The following is a 20,921-nucleotide window of genomic DNA, read 5'->3' on the forward strand; positions in this document are numbered from 1 at the left end:
AGGAAATGTGTGTTCATAATTACCCCATAGGACGAAAACTATGGGGTAAATATGAACACTCATCTGTGCACCAGTGCGAATAAAATTTTCCAAAAAATTTTCAAAATCAAGATAAAGCATCATAAACTGGATGTAAAACAGGTGATAACAACATTTCAGCTGGATTTCCTAAGATCAGATATTCAAAACATTGAACACTGTCGAAAACGATTTCCGTTCCTCGAGGTAATGGTTTTTTAAAACCTCTGAAATGATATCATAAGGATTTGAAAATAGATCGGAAACAGCTTATAGCTATCAATTTTATGTTAAACTACCACTTTTGGAACTTTTTGTTTTAATTCATCCCCCACAGCAGCGCGTATGGCACTTGTTCGGAATTACCCCGTGTTCATAATTACCCCACTTGACCCTACCTGTACAACGAATCTAATATCGTCCAAGCCGGTCAACATTTGCGGCCACGGGAACAACAACAAACTACAGGTCAAATTTCCCCGAAACGGATATCTTGCGAACCGCTCTGGAGGGTTAAGATTAAGCATTCAAATTTGGGTTCTTAATTGCTATATCAGAACTCACAAATTATGTTCAGAAATATAAAGGATTTTTTATACCTTATTTTTGCCATCAATTTCGGCTTTCTGAATTCAACAGAAATTTTCATTCAGACCGGTTTGTCTGTTAGTTAAATCAAACATAAACATAACGATGAACATTTTTCTCAGATCCAGGATTCCAGGTTCATAGGGGAGTACCTTAAGGAGGGCCTTTATTTAACCATAGAAAACAGATGTAATATGTGAGTTACATCACTGTTTCGTTTCAGACACTTAAAAAAAGTCTATTTCCTAATCGACTGAAACTTGAAAAAGTAGACAAAAATCTTCAAAAATGCATTTAAAAAAAATTCCGAAAGCTGAAAATCAGTCACTGTAGGGGCATAATGAGAACCCATTCCTGGGACATTAGAAGCACCATAAATCGGGGCACGATGAGCGATTAATTAAAGAATGCACGTGAACACATACTTAGGCAGAAACGGCGGTGAATCCGTGCACCCATCCCCCCCCCCCCCCCCCGTAGAATATAAACTGTCTCACTCATGCATTATATGTTTCTGGTGCTTTGTTTGGCGGATGATGCTATTTACTAGCCGTATCATGCTACAATCAAAACAATTAATCATTAATGGTAAATAAAAAAAAAAACACTTCGATCAGGAATCAAACTCCAGTCTTCTGATTACCTCTCCGACATCTTACCAATAGGCTAAATTGTCAGATGTAAACTAGTCAAGCTGTAGTTCCATAATTCAGTTGATTTCATTGAGTTGAATTCGCTGCCCCGATTAATTTGTGCCCCGATTAATGATGCTCTGTTCGACCCGAGTCAACAAGTTAAAGTAAAAACGCGTTTCAAAATTGATTATAGTGAAAAATCAAAAATTTGATGATGGTGAAAATTGAGGAACAATGTTGCAGTGAGAACATTATAGATCAATATGATTTAACGATTATGAGAGCTTATTTTCCGGTGCTCAAAAATTATACTTGGGAACCTAGTTGGTTTTTTTTTTAATATTTCTGTTAAGATTATAAGGAGATTTCTTTTTTGCTGAAAAATCAATACTATATGAAGTACGAACTTATCCTCATGAAAATTTATTTAAGAAACTACATACTTTTGTAGAAAAAAGGAGTGCTTACTATGCCTTGGGTGTTCGTTATCCCCATATGTTCCCTAATTGGTTTCAAATCTCATCTATATTATTCAGATGGGCAATTAAATAATTTAGAATTTAAATTCAAAAGTTACCAAAAATAGTTAAATTCAGTAACAATTTCGTATCCACATTTAGATTTATTGAAATTTATGATTCAGATTGAAAATCAGAAGCAGTTGAGAAACATTTTACAAAACGAGAAATCATGTATATAAATTAAAAAGTAATGATTCTTTTAAAATTGAAGTTTTTGCTAGAATTTCATACTGTTTTGCTATTTTTTTAATGTATTTATTTTTACCTAAGTCATTCCACTAGCTTTTGTGTATTGTCTTTGCAGAAAAATTCTCAAATACTTGAATATTTGTTTCGAAGATCCAAACCTTTTTTGTCATAATTAAATATATAACTTGATATGAAAGTCTGCAAATGCAATTCCAGCTATTTACCATTTGTATGGAAGTTTTGTTTTTATGTTGAATTAAAGGTTTTCGGCATATCGGTGTATTTTATTCTTTGAGAAAGTATATTAGAAAGGAAAATTTTATAGATTGACAGAAAGATAAAAAGAAAGTAATAGGTGTTGAAAAGAGCGACTGGCCCGAAAACATTGAATTTTGAAAACCGCATGTCACCGGTTCGAATCATGCGATTTTGCGCTGCTTTGTGGCAAATCAAAGGTGAAGAATAAGAGAACACATTACAATTTTTTGGTAAACTCACCCCCGCTCATTTTCCCTCCAGCTGGAATGTTTTAAACGCCATGTTTTCAAACGAGTCTAATTGAGTTTTAAAAGAGTGTTCCAAAAAGAGCAAAATTTTCTTTTTTTTTTGGATAACTTTCGAAATTGTGAATTTTTAGTGATTTTGTGGGGATTTGTCAAGTGGTTTTTGAGATAGCGTCTATATAATGTTCAATGATCAAATTACATGTCCGGGCGAAGCTCCAGACAGTAAAATAGCGGAGCTTCGTCATGCTGCTGCAAGAACGACAAAATGCGCTTCTCGAGGCACTCAGAGCAGATGGCCTGCCAAACGAGATATTTAGAGGCGATCTTCGACATTTTCTTCTTCTTAAATTTGTCGTCCACATCGAACTTGCTCTTGCCGGTTAAAAACTCCAACCTCGGAATTCGATTTAAATCGGCTTTTATATAAGTTTCGTCGTCCATCACACAGCAGCCATATTTTGTCTGCATCTTCTCGTAGACAGCATATAAACCATACACATCAATGAGGAAGTGTGCAAAATTTGGTTGATTTTTACCCAATGGTAAAAAAGTTATGGCCTGTTGAATGTGTCGCAATAATTTCGTGTTCGCTCTTTAACAAGGATTATCATATCTTCAAATTAAACCTCTCTGTGCTAATTTTTATATTGATATAAAAAAAATATTTCGACAACAATATCGCGAAAACAGTGAACTATTTGTGAGGATAACCCCTTAAATCCATAACTTATAACAAATCAATGTCTCGCATAATTTCTCGGTATCAGATTTAACGAAAATCTGCTGATATTTCCCAAAGGAAATGAATTCAAAATGATACTATGTATGTTATAAATTGTCCAAAAATAACTTTTTCATATCTTTGGGAATGTTTAAATTTTTGATGCTGGTCAAGTTTGTGCCCATTAAAGTTTCTATCAGTGCTGCAAATTATCTTCAAGCACGAATGATACTGACTGTGATTTTCTATCAGTGTAAAAAGCTTCATCTGAAATGAACGGAATAGAAAAGTCAACAAATATAAAAGCTTCTGACCGGCTCGGTCATCCTCGTGCCTACAGAAAGCTGTGTGAGTGTGTCTATCAGTCAGTAGAAAGCTCACTCGTAAACCCGAACTAACTTGTTTCACTCGAAAGCTACGAAAGCGTCTTTCGCTTGGGCATTTCTGTCACTTACTGTTTTTGATCAGTGACTGCAGCTTAAGCATTCAATCAGTGTCAGCGAAAGTTGCTGATAATTTCAGTAAGCATTTGTTTTTGCCATTTTTGCAAATTATGAATTGGGGTTCAAAAAGAAAACGCGAATTGAAAATCGCTGAGACTATACGTTTACTTGAAGGGGGACAAGAGGATGGATGTATATAAAAAAAATTGAATTTATGGTAATTAATAATGACAAAAATATGATAAAATGAGGTCAAAAAATGACAAAATTATTACACAATGTGATAAATATGTTGAAAACATGATAAAATTTTGACAAAAGTATGAGAAAAATCTGACAAATATGACTAAAATTTGACAATAAAATGACATCAGTCAAACAATTATGTCATAAATATGATAAAAAATTGACAATAAAATGACAAAACATAACAAAAATAAGATAAAAATCCGACAAATGAGACAAAAATGTGACAAATTTGATAAAAATATGAAAAATGACACAAAAATGAAGCAAATTATTTACAATACAATGACAAAACATGACAACAAAATTATAAAATTATGACAAAGTCTGACAAAAACGACATAAATTTAACAATAAAATGATTTAACTTTGAGAAAACTTTGTCAAAAACATGTGTTATGTGATGAAAATAAGACAACATTATGACATAAATCTTATTATTAAAACAAAATTATCACAAAAAATTGACAATAAAATTATTTATGTGGTTAAAAAATGACAACAATCTGGAAGATTTGTAATATTTAATCATTTTGTCAAATTTTTACATAGTTTGACGACATAGTCGTATTTTTTTTTCTTTTGATATCAAATTTTCAAATATATAAATTTGTCTGACTTCACAAATTCATGTCATGATTTTGTCAATTTATTGACATATTTTTACCACGCTTGTCATAATTTTGTTATATTTGTCATATTTTTGTCAATTGTTTACGAAATTTGTCTTTTTTTGCCATGATTTTGTCTTTTTTGTCATATTTTTGTTAAAATATTGTCACATTTTAATCAGATTTGTCATATTTTCGACAGAGTTGTGTTAGTAAATATTTTTCCATTGTATTGTAAATTTCATTCCTATTTGTCAGATTTTTTTTGTCATAATTTTGTCATACTTTTACCACATTTGTCATGTTTTGTCATTTTATTGCCAACTTTTTGTCATAATTTTGTCCCCATTCGTCTACACGCTCCCTCGCCAGCGTTCGTCTCGCCAACCCGAACACTCATTTCTAAACCTTCCCACCTCTTCACACCATTTGAAACAGACGTATTTTTTATCAGAATTCTTCAAAAATAGCGATCTCAGCAGTAATTCTGAAATTTGCGAATGTCTAGCGAGTCGAACAATCTTTGTCACCATTCTTTTAAACTTAATGATAATAGAAGGAAGCTTTTTTCACTTTCAGCAATGTTCGCTTGAAACTGAAAACGAAGATTGGATAACCTCATGAACCTGCAAAGAGCCTGAATGTATACTAAGCACCGATGTTGCCGATTGGTGAATGAGTGTGCAGAGAGCTTTCAGGACTGAGCTTTCAGTTCATTCTCGTATGAATCTAGTTGGAATTGAACTGACCGATACACTGCAATAAAGTCAGCTGATAATTTCTCACTGACACTGAAAATTTGCAGCACTGGTTTCTATTGCTGCTTATGGTATTTTTAACTTTTAATATTTTAGACTTGTGGTTTAAAGTTTTTTTAAAAACATTCTAATGATTTTTTCTCTCTTTTTTTCAGGTATGTTTCACTACTGCGACCATATGTTCAATACCCCTTCAACAGTTGTGATGGCTACCCCCACAAGTTCATCAAAGGTAATCTGTACGAATCAGATGGTCAGATTTTGTAATCGCTTAGCGCTTATGCAAAATGTGCCACCGGCTGCTAGCTGGCGCCATTCAGCAAGCACCCATTCATTAATCGTGGACCCTGAAGGGGTATACAGACAGACAAGACACTAAGCAAAAATGGCAAACTTCGACCACCTCAGCGGGATTTGGTCATGCACCAGATGAACTTTACAAGCACGCGTAACGAACTTTACATCGCGCTCATGGTAGTAGGGACATGCTAAAAGGCTGCACTTAATAACTCGTTACGCCAAGAATCGAATTCGTTCGAAGTTGTTCCACTGGCTAGGGCTGAACCAAACAAAGCGTTACGTCGACGTGGCGTTACGGTGAATTTGTTTAACATTAGCACACCCCGAACGGGTGGCAGTTACGCTGGGCTGATTGCCTCGTTCATTTATCATTAACAATTAGTCGCTGTTTTGATTTTGATGTCGATTACCTCGCAGTTGGTTGATACAAAGTTGCTTGAGGCGTATGAAATTACTAGGTGTATATTAACACAAATGGAAATTACTGCGATGTTAAGTTGAAAACCTAAACAGAGATGAACTTGTGATGGATAATTCAAACATCAGCTGATATACATAGAATTGACTTAAGTATAGATATTCAAACTTGTCAGAAAGCTTAGACGAGAAACAACGAAGCAGAAATCTCGAAAAAGCATGTTCGGTCAGCTCGGCTCAACTATTATGCAAACATTGTGGCGACCGTGCCACGTTTTTTTTTTTATTTCTTTCGATGAGGCTCTCGGGAGTGGAAAGGTCGGAAGGGTACCTTGCCATAATGATGCCAAAACAACCTCCTGTATACCTTCTACTCGCAATGAGTGAGTGACGATGATGATGATTCCATCCAACCGAAAACCTGTTCGTGCTGTTTCGAACAACATCGAAACGTAAAAAATGCGTATCATCCAACTTCTCCAGTTAACCCCCCCCCCCCCCCCCCCCTTCAAAGCTTGCCCGATGTTATGATGAATAGTATAGTGATCAAGAAGGACGTCTCGCGTATCACGTTGCATCTCGTATGGCTACTCAACTGGGACCAGACCAGCCTTACAGAGTACCAGAAAATCAACTCACTCTCATGGACAGCTTTCGTTTTCATTGCGTCGTCGTGCACTACATACAGCAACTTCACCGGCGAAGACCCAAGGAAGTACGTAAAGCTTGTAATACGAGTAGGGGTCTCTCGCATTGATCAGTTTAGTGAACGTCGATTGGTTGCCACGGATCGGTGATTTCTTTCTTTCTTACAACAGTCCCAAGAAACACACCTCCAGCAACCTCAAAAACTCATAAACACACATACACAACAGTGTGTGTCGCCTAAACTTGGGTGTAAGCATTTGTGTCGTTCAACTTTAAGTAGCCTGCAGCAGCCTCAAAAGAGCAACAAAACCGGAATCGGCTCGGCTCGGCTCTGCCAAAGCGCAACGTCCGACTCTAGAGCGAGTTGCAACCGAGAAGGATCGAAGTTGTCTTTATAATTCGATTTATAAATAGCGCACCCTCTCGCGGCAAAGCCCACACCAACGACGATTCGCTTGGAGGAGCCCCCCGCTGTCCAATTTTCGGTTACGACATACCGACAACATTCGCCAAGGTGTCACATGGGTGTCTAATTTTTCTGTTTCGGTTTCCCTTCGATTGGTTGTATCGGCACCTACTAGCAAGGGGCCTTTAATTGAAGTTGATGAGCTTGTTCAACTGAATTGAAGTTTGAGTTCTCGTATAGGTACGAGTTGCCGCGCGATCGTTTGATATGCAATGCGGTTACAGGGATTGCTCTTGGTAAATGACATCTCAAGGTCAGGACCCCCCCCCCCCTCCCGTACCGATTTCGCTGAGGGGGGTGTCGATTTGTCGCCATTGATTTTCGTTGAGATTCAGCTTTTGTAAAGTAAATATAGGGATTCTGATTATTCAATTTTGATTCAGCACATTGATTGAAAATCGTAAGTATTGCATTAGAATGAGTCGAATTGGGGTCATTTTCGAATTTCTTCAACTCTGGGGTCTTAAATACTTCATTTTTTGTTCAAAACTCATGCATGATTTTTTGCAGAATTTTTAAGTAACGTTCACATAAGTAAATTTGAACTTTTTAGTTTGTATAAGAAAATAAAATATTTTTTTTTAAATTGTCAAAATTTTTGTTGTTTTTCTGTGGAATCGAGCCTGCTGATGGTTCTTGTGCCAATTTATAAATTCTCTGAAGAAAATTTTCCGCTAAGCAACTTTGTTGAAGACCGTAATTTCGCATCTTATTACGCAAAAAAGATAAAAGTTGTTGAATAGGTGTATGTCTTTTGGCATTGAAAAACAATCAATTCAACTGACATCACGGCTGGGGTCCTAGCAGGTATTGAATGACTACTTTTCATGCAATACTTCGCGAGGCATTAGCAGTGATGTCAGTTGAATTGATTGTTTTTCGATGCCAAAAGACATACCTCTGTCAAACAGATAATAACTTTTTGCGTAATAAGAAACGAAGGTACGGCCTTCGACAAAGTTGCTCAGCGGATTATTTTCTTTAGATAATTTACAAATTGGCACATATTCCAGTAGCATGCTTGGTTCCATAGAAGCATGGGTGGCAAAACTCCTCAGATCGGCTTGTCCAGTGAAAGAGAGTGCAATTTTTTTCGTCTGCTCCCCCAATCGGTGCGGGGAGCAGGGTTGCCAACTATTTTTCAGAAAAGTCTGGAAGATTTTGAAAAAATGTTTGGAATTGTCTGGAAATGTCTGGACACCAAAGTTTTGAAGGTGGCTCCCTTTTTTTTGGTACGCTTAAGGGGCCGTTCACATACCACGTGGACAGCTTAGGGGGGGGGGGGGGGGTTGGTGGGAGGTGGTATGAAAATGTCCACGCTTGTCCATGGAGAGGGGGGTAGGGGTTTGGGACATACTTACTTTCAAAATATTTTCAAAAGGTAAATAAATATTAAGATGTTTAAATCAAAATCTTAAAATAGCATACCTTTCCAGTTTAAGTTTAAACAATAAGCAGCTACTTGGAAGCAAATAATAAATATGGTAATTACGAAATTTAAAAATTTTAATTTTAAAGGAAATTCTTATTCGGTTTTTCAAAACCAACCATTTGAATAACAAAAAGGCAACTGGTGGTGTTTTCTAACTTTTAATCATAGGTATTTAAAATAAAAACTTTCAAATCTGTCCACGTGGACATCCGGGGAGGGGGGTAGGGGTTTGCCAAATGTCCACGATTGTCCACGGAGGGGAAGGAGGGGGTCAAAAATCTCATTTTTCTGTCCACGTCGTCCACGGCCCCTAAGATCAATTTTGCAAGTTGCAATACACGCAGCGGAATAATTTTTGATTTCAAAGAAAAGTGCCAGATTTTTTCCTTTGATTTTGGTGTAAACAGATATTGCTTTGGTTAAAAGGCATTTTCCTTGGTTTTAATGAATATTTCTTTTCAATCAAAATTTTAATGCTTTGAAACAAAAAACATCAAAAGAGCAAAGTTGTTTTCGTTTGCTACAATGTTATTTAGATTTAGATTTAAAAGGATTGGTTCATTGAACCATTTTCCTTTTATTAAAATTTTAAGAAATATTTTCTGTTGATCCGAAGTTCCTATTAGGAGTTTTGAATAATAAAATCAAAGAAATTACTTCTTAAATTGATTCACTATAATTGAATCATCCGATCCTAATTTTGGCCTGAGGGCATTCATCTTGGGTCGATCAATAAACTTCCGGAAACAACTCCGGTTGCTAGTAGAGTGGTCATTCAACTAGTGAATGACGCTGAAGATCAGGCCAAAGATAATCAGGATTTGGGGTGGAATCAGTCGTGGTCCTGTAAAAATGCAAGATTTTATATGAAATCTTAAATATTCACTTTCTGATTAACGGATTAACACACACTTACCATTCTTCACCAGGAATCCTCCTAAATAGCTGTCTCTGATTCAAATTATTCGAATTCCGGTTCTTGCTCAATCCAAAATATCTTCTAAGTTTGAAATTTCAAGTTTCAATTTAAAGAATTGATTCCTTTCTGTTGAAAACATTTTTTTTTGTTGAAAGAAAACTTACTTTGTTTCAATAGAAAAGTGCAATTGGACAAATATCTTTTGAATCAAAGAATTTGTTTAAAATCAAATTCCAAAATTATTCAGTTCAAAAACTTAATTCTTTCTTTCCAAAATTATTCTTTCGAATCATAACGATAGTTCATTGATTCAAAGGAAACAGGAATTTGATTCAGAAAACTGAATATTTTGAATCAAAGTCAGTTTTAATTTGTTTCAAAATCCAAGTTTTCTCTGCGTTTCGTATTTTTCTGTCACTATACCAGTCACGTGCTCTGTCTGACTCTCGATTTAACATTCATCAAAGCATTTGCCATTATTTATAAGTTTCGAACACTTTTGATTTCATAATTCATAAAAATTTTCATTTCCTGCCATATTACACCATAGCCAATTTGAATGTTCATAGTTTCTTATAATAATTTATGTCCAAACCCAAAAGTCTGGAATTGTCTGGAAGAAATGTCAAAAGTCTGGAAGTCTGGAAACCTAAAAAAAATGTCTGACAAAAGTCCAAAAAATCTGGAAGATCCAGACAAAATCTGGAAGGTTGACATCCCTGGCGGGGAGAGATAAATCGCACTGAAATGAAGAGTGAGATTGTCAACACATAAGAGTGAGCGAGAGCATTCATATCTGCTGATGAAGAGAATTCCCTTCTCCGGAAAAATCTGTTGCGCAATGTGCTGAGGAGAGTTCGAGAGCTAACTCAGTTTATTCTTGGTACGTTCACGAGAAAAGATGCTTCTCTCCGAATCAAAGCTCCCAGCGGTGTCCTGATTTTCTAGAAGCCGTCCTGATCTTAATTGCAATTGATTTTGCAATCAAAACAGTTTAACCTCTTAAACCAATGGTAATCTTCGGTTCAGATGATATTTGAACGATGTTTTTCGGTATAAACTAAAAGCCACCTAACTTCATATCTCTTCTGCTGCATAAATTAAGGCGTATACTACACCGCTATTTCGCCTTAATTTATGCAATCTAAGAAGAGCTGCATTTCATTCCCACCAATCTACTGGTGTCCTGAAAAATCCTGGTTTTTGTTCTTCGCGGTGTCCTATTTTTTTTTAATGAAACCACCTGTCACCTCTTCTTTGAACGCTACCTTTTGCAAAAAAAAAATTCAAAACAGCTAACAGCAGTAAGCATGGTAGCGGAGTAGAAATTGTTTATATTTTTTCTACGTTGTGTGGTGGGAGTCTAAATAATTTTTTCCTTCTTTCCTCTGAGGTGTATGACTGAAACACAGGGCGCTCTTTGTTTAGAATTCTCTTTCTCCCACTCGGATGCAAATGCTTTCACACTTGCCGTCCGAGTCACTTACAGCTCGTGTAAACTCGGGTAACGAGTGGAGCACGATCAGCGAAAGAGGATTACACTCGGAAGCCGAACTGAAAACAGTGTAGGTTTCTCCCGGCTCTTTGTTGTTTGAGAAGAGCCGACCAACCCTGCATAGAAGAATCAAAAATGTTATTGGTTTTTCAGTACAAACTATTCAGTTTTCCGATACAAAACATAAAATTTAAATTTACTCATGTGAACGTTACTTAAAAATTCTGCAAAAAATCATGGATGAGTTTTGAACCAAAACGAAGCTTTTAAGACCATAGGGTTTGAGAAATTGAAAATGATACTAAAACAACTACGTCTTATAAAACATGCCTCTATTTAACTGCTAGTAAATTTTTTGCCATTTAAGAAACAAAGTTACGGTCTTCGACAAAGTTGTTCAGCGGAAAATTTCCTTCAAAGAATTTATAAATTCGAACAAAAATCAATAGCAGACTTGGCTGCACAAAAGAAATCAAAAATGGTGATGATTTTTCAGTAGAAAAAGTTCCATATTCCCATACAAACCTCAAAGTTCAAATTCACTCTAGTAAACTTTACTTAAAAATTCTGCAGAAAATCATGGATGAGTTTTGACCCAAAACAATGCATTTAAGACCCCAGGGTTTGAGAAATTCAAAAATTGCCCTAAATCGACTCAGTCTCTTATTGCATTGACTTTCAATTCTGGCTCTAAATAGTTATTCGGAGTTTTAATTTCGTATCCCGAATTCAATTTTTTTTGTCAACTGAAACATGAGTATAAAAAAAACAAAAAAAAAATCAAATTTATTGTTCTACAATCCACCAAGAATGCTGATTTTTGTTAAGGTACCTCGGGGCAAGTGCAAGCACTCAACTTTTCTCCGTTAAAAAAAATTTTAAAAAATTTCCTTTTCTAGAAATTGTTGTTTAGGCCCAAACAAACAATCTTACATATAAATTAACTAAACTTTATTCCAATTATTCGCAAAAAATACTGCACTGTTTAATAACAGACGAATTCAATTACGTACAAGACATGAAAAGTATGTTTTTGTTTCGCATATTTTGGCTACAAAAAAAGGCATTCAAATCCGATTTTTTGTTGAACGGTGAGTGTATGGGACTGATATTCAAGTAAAAGCAGGAAATGTACGATGAATTTTCAGTTCACCCTGAAAGTTGTGAATAAAAATATTCACACTTGTCAATCCACACTGCGGGGTAAGTGCAAACGCAACTTTAAGCCATGTAGCATTAGCCATTTCAGAATTTCATCTAAAAAATGGTTCAGCATAATATTAGAGTGGTCAGAAGGGGTATCCAAAGTGTTGTATCTGAAGCGGATATTCAAAATTCTGTATTGCCTTGGTGAATGAAGGTCTTTGCTTAAATATGCTTATGCTTATATGCTTATGATACAGACACAACCAGATCTTGTCAGCATCCGGTGAGTAGTAAAAATACATTTACTACCCATCTTAACTCGGCCGGACCCACTGTGCAGTATTGGACGCAGAGACAACTGGAACCCAGGGAGGAAGAAACGTGGACAACAGTACCATACATTTCCATGGTTATATTTTTTTAAATATTCACGCTGGAAGCACATTTGCTAAAATTTTCTGTGCTCTTGAGAGTTCGTCCTTCTGTAGATGTAAATGAGGTTTTTCTGCACTGAAATCCAAACAATGCGGTGTAAATTGAATCAATTTTTTTCCTTTCGATTATAGTCGATTTACCATAATTATGGCATTCGCGACTTATTGAATCAATTGATAAATTGTAATTGTATCATATCTGTGTTAAACTTTTAATCAAACCACTTGTTTCTAGGTTTTTGGTGCACCATCATCTCTTGTCACTGACTTTGGATATAGCGCCTATACTCGCTCTTGAAAATAAGTATTGGAAGAACAGAGATAAAAATTAGTACCATCACAAAATCTTTCGAAATTACCTGCTCCAAAAGATTTTGCGGTTTGAACATTGATATAATCAATTACCAGTTTGTGACTCTAACTACACATTCATGACTGACACAGTAACCCGAACAATTCAAATGTGTCGTCATAGCAACAAATCATAACGAAGAAAAATTCAATATTGTTCGGAAACTTACCTCTGATTTACCTTTAGCAAAGAAAACTTTGGTGAATATCGCAAATTTTAAGCCTGGAACATGATTCATAAAACAAGCATATGAACTAACTTTCTGGTTCAAAGGCGCAACATTATTTGAAGAATCATTTTATTTGTACGACCATTTCATGTAAATTCTTATGCGCATCTCACTTCGCTCCCAACCACTTGTTTTAAAAACACAATAGTAATTGCAGCACATCATTATAAATTAAAACCGAAACTGTTTCCGAAATTTTATCTCTTTAAACGAAGATAGCTAGAAATAGAAAAAACTTCCCTGCGCTCCTCGCAAATTGCGGGGGTCACCTCACATCTCTTTATAAACCAATTAACGGTATTTAAGAATTTTTCCAATTTTGAGAGTTCTCAAATAGAAACTCCCGGATTGGATCATCAGTTCAGAATAAATGAATAAGAAGGACCATGGTGTGTTTCCTCTTGCAGCTCAGCTACTGGAGGTGGATGAAATCAACGGAGAATCGGGTCGGACACATACAATGAACATGTTGTTATTGATCACTATGCTTTATCGACTAATCCCAAAAAAAAATCACAATTTCACAAAGACAAACTACTTAAACTTTAAAATTTTCACCGCGACGGAGCGAAAAAAAAACACGTGCGTTACCGACAAGCCATCGCCTACTCGTCCTTGGTTGTTAAATGAAGGTCTTTTGATTAAAACAACAGTCAGCAAAAATGAAGTCCCTAAAAGTAATTAATTTTGCAGGAGAACAGCAAATATATCTATAAAAGTTAATAAAACATGCCGGAACATGTATGAAATTCATTCAAGTACCACATTGACACATCTTGAATGAAAAAAAGCATTGCGTTTGCACTTGTCTCCATAAACGGGGCAAGTGAAAACTTAAAAAAACGATAATTGATCATTTTTGAAGATGTACATATTTTTCTATGACTTGTGAAAGTTGAACTATGGGGAAACCCGTTTGCACTTGAGGTGTTTTTTAAGAAATCGAATGAAGGCTATTTGAGGCACTGCACGCATAGGAAACTGGAGTGATGGCTATTTTACCCTAAAATTACCAACATTTTTCAATCAATTCAGAGAAAGCTTTTTCGGACTGGAAAATATTGAACCAAATGAGACTTATCTTGTGTGTTTTTTTCCGAGGAATCCAACGCAGGCTTTTTCGTAAACTCGAGTAATGGTTGTTTTACCCTCAATTTCCCACCATTTTTCAATTAATTCAGAAAAAAAGCATGTTCGCACATGTAAATTTTTTAACAAATAAGTACATACTGTCTTCTGTGCTTATTTCTGAGGAATCAAATGGAGGCTATTTGAGTCATTGCACGCTTTGGAAAATGGAGTTACGGCTGGCCCTCAATTTCACTACAGTTTTTAAATATTTCAGAAAAATGCATGTTCGGAATTGAAAATATAAAACCAAAAGATATTTATCTGTTTGAGCAACCGCACGCATCTTAAAATGGCAATATGGCTTAAATATTTGAAAAATTTAGGCGAATGGAGGGTAAAAACGGCCATGCTAAAACAGCCTTCATTCGATTTCTCGTAAATAAATCATACAAGATAAGACTTATTTGGTTCAAAATTGTCAAGTCCGTCATGCTTTATCTGAAATATTTGAAAAACGTAGGGGAATGGAGGGGAAAACAGCTATAACTCAATTTTTCGTAGCATCCCGTAGCCAAATAGCCTTCATTAAATACCTTGAAAAAAAAACACACACTAGATAGGTGACATTTGCTCTAAAATCTTCCAGTCCGATCAAGCTTTTTCTGAACTATAGTATATTAAAAATGTTGGGAAACTAAGGGTAAATTGACCTTTACTCTATTTTCCAGTGCGTGCTGTGGCTCAAACAGCCTTCGATTCCTCGGAAAAAATCACACCAGGAATGTCTCATTTGGTTGAATTAATTGAAAAATATTTGGGAATCGAGGCTAAAATCAGCCAAAATTCCATTTTGCGAAGCGTGCGGTGGCTCAAACAGTCTTCATTCGATTTCTCGGAGAAAAAATCACAAGAGAGGTTTATTTTTGTTCAAGATTTGCTAGTCCAAATCAGTGTTTTTCTGGATTGTTTACAATATATAGGGAAATGAGGGGTTGAAAAGACACTATATCTCCGTTCGTAAGCTTGTGCGGCATCTAAAACTTTGTTCAAGCGATTTTCCGGACATTTTCAGTAAAAAAAAGTTTATTTTCATAGATTTTTTTCGTGTAGAAGGGAAGATATTGAACTTTTTTGCGGTTTATACACTTTTTTCTCCATTGTGTATTGTTTGAAATCCTTTAATTTGAATATATAAGTAACACTCCTCCACAATCCTACCAAAATAAGTTTACATGTTTTTTCAAATGGATGTTTACCTATTTTCAAAAGTATGGCGTAAAATTTGAAAGTCCGGAGCTAATAGAAAAAATGCTCATTACATATTCAAATTCAACGCTCCTCATGAGCTCTTAAATTGTTGGCAACTCGAAAAAAGTTGAAAAATAATTTAAATACAAACTGTGCAAAAAATACTATTTTCCACACTTAGTGTTTTTGTTTTGTTATTTATTGGATTCAACAAAGGAACAGCAATTTTGGTACCTATTAATTACTGATTTTGGAAGATTTTGGCTACCTGATTTCAAATCATTCGTCAAATATTGTTTATCAGTTCTAGTTTTCGTGATATGGTGTGTGAATGTGTTGAATTCGATCAGTTTCGAGTAAAATAGATATTTGACAACTGATAAACTAATAAACCTATTTGAAAACTGAAAACTAATTCTGAATTTATTTATCATCCTTCATCGAATCAAGGATTCAAATCTTGTCTATATATTCTAGATTCAGAAACACAACGCCTTAAGTCTCATCCAACTCTGAAATTTTTATTCGTTACAGTTCCTGGAGTGTCAAATTGATACTTCTGACTAAAACCTAGGACATATCTCTCTTGTTTCCCAACTGATTTTTACCGAATTTATAGTTTTGGAAACCTCTCTATTCAACTCAAATATGTTTCCCAGTTTCTTCAATATCTCAATATTCAGCTACAACAATTCAATTTTCCGTTATTCAAAGTCTAAAAAAAAAAAATCAGAAAAAAACATGCTTTGGAAAAAAACTGTAGATCAGCTACGGAATGCTAAAAAAATCACTTAGTTTCCAAGAAAGCTGAAGTTAGAAGCTATACATTGCACATAATTTTTTTTTGAATCACATGATTTTTTTAGATCATGAACACAAGAACTGTAAAAAAGTGGTGTAAAACCGTACTTTTCAATCAAGGAATCGTCAAAATTGTTTAAGTCACACCAGATAGATTTTGAAAAAAGGGTTGGAAAGTTAACGTAATTTGGTACATTTTAGCATTTTTAGATTTTCAAAAGATAAACACAGAATTCTTGACGAATTTTCAAAGGTAGCTGTTTTTCGAACCTTTTTTCTTGATCTTAAATTTTTTTTAACAAAGTAGGTATATATTTATGTGCAACGTATAGCTTCTATCTTAAACTTTCTTGGACACTAAGTGGAATTTTTTGTAGCATTCCGTAGCTGATCTTACAGTCTTTTTTCCGATGCATGTTTTTTTGGATTTTTTTTAGACTTAGAATAACGGAAAACTGAAGTGTTGTAGCTGACTTTTGTCTGAAAAACATATTTGTGTTACGAGGTTTCCGAAACTTTAAGTTTTGTAAAAATCGGTTGAGAAACAAGAGAGATACAGCGGTTTTAAGCGAGGATTGTCAAATAGACACTCAAGGTCTGACTAGGGATTTTTTTTCCTGGGCTTTCAGGGTGCGTCCATAAAAAAGTAATGATGCAAAATTAAAGATTTCATTGAGGGTTCCCGGAAAATTTTGCAAGTCGCCAAATTTTTATAGTGTCATATTGACGCTCAAGAGCGGATTAGGGTTAATCGGAGTGTTATAATCCAATTTCTGTATTGTTTTGGCAATATTAGAGATCAAAACTGTCTCTTTTTATTATTAAAACGGACCGTTAAAGCATCTTTAACGAACGATTTTCCGAAAAATGGCTGAAAATAGTGCCGAAAAGTCGATTTTTACCAAAAAATTTGCTTTTGAGATAAGACCAGATCTCGTCGTTTTATGCATTTCTTAGTCATTTGGCACCAAAATTAAAATTTCGATTCTACAAACCTCCCCTTTTTGGTGATTTTTGACGAAGAAAAATTTTTCGTGATGACTCCACGGCTCGACGTTCATACATTTTTAAGTCATTCGGCATCAAAATTAAAATTTGAATTACCCTTAAATCAAGTCCGATTAAGTTGTAATTTTGCACAGGTTAGGGCCAATCTACAAAATGAATAGGATCTGTTTTCTATAGATATTCGACATGACCCATTTGGCAGCCACCCTAAAGTATATTGGTCATTCAATGCCAAATGACCATAGAAAAGCATAGACCCTCTCCGATTTGGCCCTTAATCAGTAGAATGGTTAGTTGTAATGTAAATGAGAAAAATCCAAAATTTTGGATAAATCGGACCACCTCCTGTTTAATTTTGTGAAGCAATGAATAAATTATCCTTAAGTACAATTTTACGTTGAACATATTGGCGCCATAAAAATCGAAAAGCGTGGAGGCATTTTGAGAAATCGTTACTTAATTTATCGGCCCTATCGGTGAAAAGTGATGTTCTTTTTAGCAAGATTTATTTCGTCTTAAGATTATGAAATTTTTATAGACGGAGAGGAAGTTAGAAAATTGCTGTTCTAGAAAAATGTAATTTTTTTTTAAAAGGTGGGAGATTTTTCTTATCCACATTACAATAAGTCGTTCTTCTGGTTCAAATTTCCAGCAATAAATTATTCAAAATCCCGACATGACGCAATTTCAAACCTCTTTCAATCTCAACTTTGTAACGACGATAACCGTCAAGTCGGGGAAAAGCTTAAAGTAACAAATTGATCCAGCTGTCATCGTTTTCATCTAGTCAATCGCGCAAGAGGTGTTGGGGTGGTGTTATCCTAGTTGCTCAATCTGTCAATCTCCTGGCAATTGAGCGGTTAGTTAATTTCGCGCCAATTTCCGAGTGATTTCATCGTCCAAGCCGGTCATTAACACACGGCATGGAGAGATGTCGTCTCCGTCATCAGCAAAGCACTCCAGCCAGAGTGGAATTTGTTTCGAAAAAAAAAACTGAAGCAAAGCGGAAAATTCTCCACAAATTACGCTTGGCACCATCCACCTGTCCAAATTATTAGTCATACGCACGCCGGCTGGTTGACGTTGCAGAATGTCGCGAATTAATAAAAAAAACGTTTATTGCAGCTCCAGTAAATCGGCCAGTGAAATATGAATTACACAAAACGCGGCCATCATCATCAATTAAATCATATGCACTCAGCAGCTGTAATGGGCTCTAAGCCAGATCAGTAGGAAGCGCGAATTTCGTTTCCGGCCGCAGCCAAGGTGTCAGCGAATTACGTCAGACGGCAGCGTTAAAACTCAAACAAGACGTCTGTTGATACTCAGAACACCGAATCGTGGAACTTCCACCATATGACGACCGCGACGTTTGAAATACACGAAAAAAAACAAGGTCGCATTCCTCATTCCTCAGGTACGGCAAACCATTCATCAGTCCAAACTTCCAGGCGCTAAGATCCCCATTTCCAGAACTCACGGCGATGGTTTCTAAATATTAGGTGATTTTATAACCCAACCACAACACAACAATTGGCGGCGCGTTATCTTGTAGATTTGTTTTGCCTTGAACGAGGGGAACATATAAATTAATAAAAAAAACGCAGAATCTCCCCTTACGAGATCAAAAACATCAAACGAGCGCACTCCAAGTCCAAGACACACAACAACAAAAAACGAACATCGACAGTTTATGACGATCGAGTCAAAGTTCTTTAGCGCGCAAAAATCTTCTGAACAATAAACAAAGAATCGTTTAGTCGCGTCGAGTTGATTGTGAACTCGATGACGAGATATCTACCAGTATAAAAAGACAGGCACACACGTGAACGAACGAACGAATTGTTGTGTGTGACCATGATTCACGAAATTCAGTTTTGTTCGGAATTTGAATGATTGCGATAAAAAAAACGAGCCATGGAACACTATTGTGCGAGTTGTCAATAGGTGCTTATTCATCTACGATTCAAGTTTGTCTACATATATAAAGAATAGAATAACCCTCTTTATGGGTTAAGTTTTTGGCACAAATTGTGTCAAGAACGAAAACGAGTTTCATCGAAATTTTGAAAACTGCCGAAGAAAGTCTTAAGAGATTTGAAAACCAAATTGACATAAAATTTTAAAACACAATATTTGAGAGCTTATTCATCGCTGTTTTTTTTTGAATATGTGTTTTCTTCGATTTCTAATTAAGAGAATCGAATGATCATAGGATGTGGACTTGGGAAGCAATTGTAATCTGAGAAAAATGTCATCTTCAAATTAAAAAAAAAGGGCAATACATTTTTTTTAATAAGCCGGAAAAATGCAGCTACATTTAAATTTCTGGACCCTAAAAAAGACTTCAGGAGCTAATTTTAATGCCAAATTCTTGAAAATTTGGCCAAAAATCGACTTTTGAGACTGCCGATGTTTGGAAAACCAACATTTGAACCTAAAATTCCAATAAAATCAAAGCCGCAAGATTAATGACCTGAAATGGTTATTATCGTATGTGAAATTTCTTCAGGAGTTCAAATCTGCAGTAAAATTTGTTGGGAGGCATGAGTGTGATAGGTTATTAGGTTAAAGGTTACCCAAAAAAACAACATAACTTCGTAAAATGACTGGGGCCAAAAACAATTCCAGTAAAAATGTTGTCGGGAAACATTTAAATCTGATATGAAAGTTTCATGAAGATTATTGAAATTTTATAGGACCTTTTAAATGATACCTCTTTCATGAAAACTGCTATGCTCGATCAGGAGAGCATATCGAAATTGTTATACAAACCCATCTCAACGGGATATTATAAACTTATTCAGATATAGCTTTGATATCACAATCTTCGTTTTGGTCGTTTCGAAAAAAATGATTATATCTCTTTTGATACAATCAGTTATTAGGGTCAACCACCTATGAGGGTTAAAAAATGCCAAGTGAAATGTTTTTCTCTGAACTCAAAATTTCATATTCCTATTCAAATTTTGGTGAACGACTCAAATGACTCAGAAGTAACAATCTCAAGTCAAAAATAAAGCAAAAACCTCGAAATCTTATTCTAGTATCGAATTTCAATAAGATAAAACTAAGAAAATTTGATTTTATTCATTAGAATTATGTATTTAGCGTTCCAATTTTTTGTTTTTCATGTTCTTTTCTTCATGATTTTTATTGAATAATTTGGATATTGGCGGATATTGAGCAAAAACACCAAAAATTGCACGGCTTGGGTATTGGCGAAAAAATATTTGAAATGCATATATTAGAATAAATCCGGTTTATGTGGTTTCAAACTTGCTTATCAGCATTAAAATTCGAAGTCTGTGATCAGATTTCTCATTTTTTATTAAGTTTTTTTTTCTTGAAATCCAGTTTTAGAAAAAAAAATGTGTTTCGAATCTTGGTTTTGCATTTCATACCTCAACTTGATGCATTTTCCATATTCGAAACTCATCATTTCGAAATTTTAAAATAATAAAATAACACCTATTACAAAATTACAACTTTTTATTATTTTGCAGAATTGGAACTTAAGCAAGTTTTATTATGGTGATCCAGAATTGAAAAACTATGAAACAGTTTCATCATTCGCAATATTTATTTAGATTTACAAATTGAATTTTAAATAATTAACCGAAGAAAGAATTCATATTTGAAGCCGACAATTCAGAAGTCTATTAAGAGAATTTTGGTATAGAGTGTTGATACAAATTTCGCTTTTTGGTTCAATATAA

The 20,921-nt window shown here is 35.1% G+C and overlaps 1 protein-coding gene across 5 annotated transcripts in view; it reads left to right on the forward strand.

The window, feature by feature from the left end:
- LOC129750795 (LIM and SH3 domain protein Lasp) overlaps positions 1-20,921 on the forward strand; it is a 254,186-nt gene that overhangs the window by 39,132 nt on the left and 194,133 nt on the right. The window lies entirely within an intron of this gene.

The sequence above is a fragment of the Uranotaenia lowii genome, chromosome 3 (genome assembly GCF_029784155.1).
Source record: "Uranotaenia lowii strain MFRU-FL chromosome 3, ASM2978415v1, whole genome shotgun sequence".
In the NCBI taxonomy this organism is placed as follows: Eukaryota; Metazoa; Arthropoda; class Insecta; order Diptera; family Culicidae; genus Uranotaenia; species Uranotaenia lowii.